Genomic DNA, 7,113 nt, shown 5'->3' with positions numbered 1-7,113 from the left:
AAACACCATAAGGACTTTGGCCTTTATCCTCAACAAAAATACAGGGATTTGGTCAAAGGAGTGACATGACATAGTTTAGACTGGGTCACTAGTGAAATCCTGCACTAATCTTAGCAAGCGACAACTGATGGTGGCATTGGCGTTACAGCAGAAGAGAAGTCTTGGACATCTGTAGTCTGAAGGTAGAGTACACTGGACTTGCTAACAGGGCAAATATAAGGCCTATGAAAAACAGTCCAGAATGACCCATAATTTTAGCAAGATTAATGGAAAAAGGAGTTAAGATGAGGAAATTCCAGGAAAACTGGGGGGAGGGGGTAAGATTGGAATATATTTGGCTTTAAATAATGCTAAGCCTGATAATGGCCTACTAGACAAGCAAGATGAGATTTGAAGAGATCATAACCTGTACTCTCCAGGGAACAAAATGAGAAGATATCCCAATTGCAGCTACTTGAAGGCACACATTGCATATATGATTAGACATTAACTCCAAGGTAATGGGAAAGACTTATACGTTGGTCTTAGTGTTTATGACTGTGAATCTAATACTACTTGGGGCTGCTATAGTCTCCTGTATTATTTATGCCATATCAATGCCTTGAAGGTTTATGATAAAGATGGTTTCACAGTGAAAGTATTTACAGATTTTTAAATTTTATTCAGTTTGGGGTTTTATTGTTAATTTTTGAGAATGAGTCTCACTATGTAGCTCTGGCTGGCCTTGAACTCACAGAGATCCACCTGTCTCTTGAGTGCTAGGATTCAAGGTACATGCCATTGTGCCCGAGTCCTTACAGATTTTAAAAAACAAACTATCCCCAAAGACTTATATGTTAATGCTTACAGTAACTTTTTTTTATATAAGATTGCTCCAATTTGGACCAAATGACTATGAAAAATAAAATAGTACATTCAAAGATGGAATGCTTGGCACCCAAGAAGGCACTACTCCACATGACTGTCAAAAGCATTGGGTGGAAAGGGTGTCAGGCCAAAAGATCACACAGTACATACTTTATGACTCCTGTCTAACAAACTCAGGCACAGCCTGACATGGTCTACAGCTATAGAAACCACAAAGTAGCTACAGCAGAGCAGTGAGCACTGAGCAGAAAGGGGAACAACGGGATTTTCTGGAATGGTGAAAATGTTTTGATAATAACGTGGATGTATGAGATTGTCAAAATTTTATCAAATACTTGTGTGCTTTCATTGCATATAAATTATATAAAAAATACACAAAAATATGTAAACCCTGATGAAAATGGTATATATTGAAATGCTAGGTTAAAAAAATAACTGGTCTAAACTAAGAACAGACTCAGTGTTGAGCTTCCCATCGACCAAAGCAAAGAGGGAGGAAATAATCTAGCTGCATATACTGTTAACCTATTGTAAACTGTTAATCTAGCATGTAACAGAAGAACAAACTGGCCGATCTGCTAAGACTACAATTAAGAGCATTAGGGAAGAAGCCCAAAGTGCTATACACTAGCACTTTAGTGAAAGTGGAAGGAACCTTTTTTGGCTCCGTGTTGTATCTATCTATCTATCTATCTTCCACACAACAGGAGAAAATCACACCATTGTCCAATGAAGGCCTTCCTTTGAGGAGTAAAGGGAGGGACTTAAGATAGGCGTTTTCTGGAGTACTGCTAGCCGCAGACTCATCCCTATGAACTAGGAGGCTCGGATTTCACAGGCTCCCTCCCCTCTTTGGAGGACTCAAGAGCTTGGGATGGGAGTTGGGGACTTGGTAATTAGGGGGTTCAGGTGTAATGTTCTCTGGAGTTGATTAAAGCAAGAGATCTGGGTTTCAGCTACTGGACTTGCACTTTGCTAATTACAGGTGTGTTCTAAAAGCTTGCTATATTTATACCCAAGTGGGAAAACATTCCTCCCTCTGCTTACCAGGCGTAATGGATACCTTTCTCCCTGGCATTCTGCATGCTCTTCTGAGTCTCTGCAAGCTCTGTAGCAGACGCATGATGGATATTAAGGTGGGGCTGACACTGTGCTACAGAACTCCCCGGTGCTCAAGCTCTGGGAATAACTGGGCTTTGCAATGGTGGTGTCCTTTTGACTGCAGAACGTGACTCCAGATGCCACTCTTGTGGAGCACAGAGACACAACTTTGTCTGAAACATCTGCAGACAGGCAATGTCAGCCCTCCACTGCTGCCGCGAAAAAACCTCAACGAGGTCCCCACAGGACATTTTTAGTTAGAACAAGACTGAAGTCATTGTGCCCCAAACCTCAGGGATGAACAAGATAAATCCTTGCCAGCTGAGTTGACCCACAAGCTGGAGCTCGTTTGTTCACTCACTTGATAGAGAATTGCCTCACAGAGTTATAATTGGCACTTTAGGCAGGGCACGAGTCTGCTTTTCCATGACTCTCTACCTTTAAGATTGCTTGTCCAGGGCCAGCAGGAAGGCTCGGTGAGTAAGGCACATGCTGCCTGGCCTGGTGGTCTGAGTTGGACTCAGATGGCGGAAGGAGAAAAGTGACTCCTTCAAAACACAATCTTAAAAAAAAATTTTTTTTTTTTAACTGCCAAAACCACTTTAGTTTTAGTGACATCCATGGCATACTTTACTACTGACCAGGATATTACTTTATATATTTATTCAATGTGAAGACTTACTGTGGTAGTTTGAGTGTAACTGGCCCCCATAAGCTCATAGGGAGTGGCACCGTGAGGTGTGGCCTTGCTGGAGGGAGTGGGTCACTGTGGGGGTGGGCTTAGAGATCTCCTCTGCTCAAGCTACACCCAGTGTGGACACAGATTCCTGCTGCCTGCAGATCAAGATGTAGGACTCTCAGCTCCTTCTCCAGCACTATGTCTGCCTGCATGCCGCCATGTCCCACCATGAAGATAACGGACTAAACCTCTGAAAGTGTAAGCCACCCCAATTAAATGTTTTCCTTTATAAGAGCTGCCATGCTTAAAAAAAAAATAAAAAGTCAGTTAATCCCAGTACTTGGGAGGTAGAGGCAAGCAGATCTCTGAGTTTGAGGTCAGCCTGGCTACAGTGTGAGTTCCAGGGCAGTCGGGACTACACAGAGAAACCTTGTCTTGAAAAACAAAAACAACAAAAAATTGCCATGCTCATGGCATCTCTTCACAGTCACAGAAACTCCAAGACACTTCTGTGTACCAAATATTGGGGCCACTGTGGCAGAAAGTTTTGCTTATGGTCTAATGGAATGTTGCAGACGCAGGACACAAAAGTTGGAAGCCAGGGAGGCTTCTCTGAGAAATGTTACCTGGGTATCTGAAGGATAAGGACTTGCCTACATGTTTTGTTTCCACAGCACAAGGGATGGAGCCAAGAGAGAGAAGACTGTCTCAGGCTGGGCTACAGCCGCTCATACCGGAAACTAGAAACTAGAGGCTGGGAGTGGAGTGCACATGGCTACCATGGCTACGTTACAGCACCTGGCTACCATGCATAAGGCTCCGCATAGACAAAACAGGAAAAGATACTGTGTTTATTCTTTTTGGTCTTTCGAGACAGGGTTTCTCTGTGTAGTTTTGGTGCCTGTCCTGGATCTCGCTCTGTAGACCAGGCTGGCCTCGAACTCACAGAGATCCGCCTGGCTCTGCCTCCAGAGTGCTGAGATTAAAGGTGTGTGCCACCACCACCTGGCGATACTGGTGTCTTAGTGCTGGGAATATATTAAAAATGTTATCATACTAAAATGCCACTAAGGAAAAACATGATGCTAATGACACTGAGACAGGAAAACATTTTCTATTGGTCCACTGAGGAAGAGAACACATGAATAAATCTTGAAGGTTGAAGGAGATGCTACCTTAAGAGCATGGTTTCACGGAACAATTTCCTCTGAGACAGAACCATGGACGGAAGTTCCTCAAGAGGCAGGATGTTAACAGGAAAGTGAAACATCAGGGAACTGTTCTTAGAGTATATGAAACTTTCCAACTTGCGGGGAAGCTCTTTAAACTCAGAAGTAAACAACTAAATAGCTTCAGGGAGTCCCTGAAACTGATCCTCTTCACTAGGCTCCTCCCTCCACAAGCATATAATAAGCATTTAGGGCTGCTAAGAGATACTCAGACCAGCCATACAGCCTTAAAGAGGCAGAGACCAGTTGAGCAGCCTGGAAGAGGCGCAGACTATCTGACCCACCTGGAAAGGACACTTTCCAACCTGTAAGGTACCTACAAGCTACGTAATATCCTCCAGGTTCCCAGCTTTTGTGAGTGGTCACCCAGGCCAGAATGGGCTTTGGTAACACAGAATGTTGAAGAGTCATTTCTGCTTCTGTAAATAATCCCTCCCCCATATTCTTGTAAGCAACTTTAACAAAACTTCTTTGTTCGCCAAGGAGGACTTTGACGGTAACCTTACTTTGGCCTGCTGTCAGTTTCCTATCTGCAGTGAGTAGACATTTGCTCTTATGTCCCCAGGAATAGTGCCACACAACAGGAGGTGAACAGATGGGAAAAGGTTTCAGGGGGAGCATCATTTCCCGAGAAACCATAAGGACGCTCAGGGCAAAGGAGTTTGAGATGCGGTTAGAGTGTGGGTGGGGACTGGATGGGACAGCAGTATCTTTTGGTTTTCCCTTTAAGAACTAGAGGCCGAGACAATGTTTTAAAAAGGGCAGATATGATGTTAGGAATGTTGAATTCATGTTTTCTGATTACTCTGCAAAAAAAAAAAAAAATGGGATTATAATAGCACGTGTGGTGAAGTGTGTTGAGCCACAGCTGTAGGAGCATGGAGAATTGTTTGGAGATGGAGGATTTGGTGACTGTCCAAGGATAAAATTTCTGCTTTGGCCTTTTTAAAGATTTATGTATATGATTGTTTTGCTTACATGTGTGTCTGTGTAGCATGCATGTGCTGTGCCCAGGAAGACAACGGAACCCTTGGAAGTAGAGTCACAGACCACTGTGAACTATGTGGGTGCTGGGAACTGACATAGGTCCTCTGCAAGAGCGTTCCCACCTGCTGAGCCAGCCCTCCATTCCCTGACTTGGTCCTCTTAAACTTAACTTCCAGTTTGACGGTAGAAGGACATCACCAAGTCATCTAAAGGTTACATTATACATTAAACTGTTAACGGCCTCCTTTGAGGTCTAGGAAAGACTGGGCCTGGGGAGGAAGACCTGGTAAACGCAGGGTAGCATTCACCCTTAGTATTTCTGAGCTGTTTTTTCATAGTGAAACTGTATACACAAGTAAAAGTTTAAGTGATAAACCCATGAACTCATGTAGAGAAAGCCAGGGACTGTCTGGCTTTGCGCCGCTATTCTGGATTTGGAGTTCTGAAGAACCCACTCCCATCCCTTAAAATCAATATGCAACAAAGTCAAGAGAATGAGAATGTGGGATCTGACCTCTCTCCAATGGACACACAAACAGCATCAAAAAAAAAAAAGATTTTCCTTCATAGCTTCAAAGCTCAGTAAATAGCTCAACATCTTCAGTCGCCCTTACTGGTGTTTTCAACATTACAAAAGCCTAAAATGATTAATAGGGAGCTGGGACTGAACCGTGCCTTACACAAATAACAAAGACCAAGAAAGAAAAAGCAGTGTCTTTGAATAATACAGGGCCAAGAGCTATCCTTTTTCTAAACGGACGAGCTGAAGTCCTTGTGTAGAAAACAAAGCCTCGAATATGCAGGAGTCAGAGTCCAACACAGAATAATTTACACCTGGGCAACAAGCCCTGTTCAGAGGAAGGAGTCTCAAATATACTAAACTATTAAAGGTGCACCCGCCAGAATCCTACATTCAGCCAGCATTAGCTCATAACCATATTCCAAAGTACACTCTGCACTGTCTCCTTCCAATAATCCACTTGCTTTCTGGTTGCATTATTGAGCTGTCATCGGGTTTCTTTTAGCTGTAGACTCCTACTTCTGGCATTTCAGATAAATACCACTCAGATCACCGTGTACTTTTCCCTTTTACTAAAAACTGGTATAAAAAAAAAAAAATGAAGGAACCAAGAAAGGCAATGAGAAAAAAGTACACATTTAAAAGAAAACTCGGCATTTACTTGTTCATCCTAGTAGCGCTGGGGTTTAAAACCAGCACACATTGCCAACAATTGTACCGAGCTAATACAAAACGCTTTTAGTCATGGTTTAATCAGTCACCTCTGGAGCCAGAGGGTCTCTCATTCCTCTGTCACAGATGATCAATCAAAGTCCTCACCATTTGTTTTCTCACATGGGTGCTCTGTCACACAGGAGCACACATGTGCCACAAAGGGGCAGAACTAGACCCACGCTGGGCTGTAGGGTACCTTGGGATGGGATCTGAACATCCTAAGCCTGCCACACACAAAATCCATGTTGAATTCCTAACCTCCCAAGTGTTGGTGGCACTCAGGGCTGGGGGCTTTGAGTGGTCATATGGGGAGAGCCCACACGAATGGGACCAGTGTCCTTATAGCAGAGGGACCTCTGAGAACACAGGTGCCGGTCGTTGGTGACAAAGCAGGCCCTCACCAGAGGCACCTTGATTTTGGCCTTCCAGACTACACAGTTCTAAGAATGAAATACCCGTAGGTTATATTTCAGTACATTATCCCACCTGCAAAGAGAACTCAAGGTCAAGGAAGGACAGCAGTTCCCTTGGAAGCTGTAAAGCAGTAGTCCTGCGTGTTTGATCCATTTCCTTTCAGATCCTTTTCTCTAGCTTTTCGAAGGCTCTGCCACAGCACTTGAGATCAAATGGCACCTTCTAGAACTTCAGCTAGTAATTCTCAGATTCCTGGGAGACAGCAGACTGAGTGTGGATGCGAGCAGCTTTTTCTTCCCTTTCTTTCAAGATCTTGCCATGTAGCTGCAAGTCACCAGTAACCCTCATGTTGTTTGTGTTGCCTTGAACTCACCAGCCAGCTTCCCGAGTGCAGGGGATACAGGCATGCACCACCCAGCTTCCCGACTGCAGGGGATTACAGGCATGCACTACCAGCTTCCCGACTGCAGCGCCCTACTCCACTCATGTGTTAGTAATGGCAATATTGCTAGTCCAATCCAGCTGAATCAATGGTTGTAAACGGTCTGCACTATCACGTGTTTCACGAGGGCTCTATGAAGTTCTTACACCATCCGAACGGA

Source organism: Peromyscus leucopus, chromosome 9, assembly GCF_004664715.2.
Source record: "Peromyscus leucopus breed LL Stock chromosome 9, UCI_PerLeu_2.1, whole genome shotgun sequence".
Classification (NCBI taxonomy): Eukaryota; Metazoa; Chordata; class Mammalia; order Rodentia; family Cricetidae; genus Peromyscus; species Peromyscus leucopus.
Note: the sequence above shows the minus strand (reverse complement) of the source record.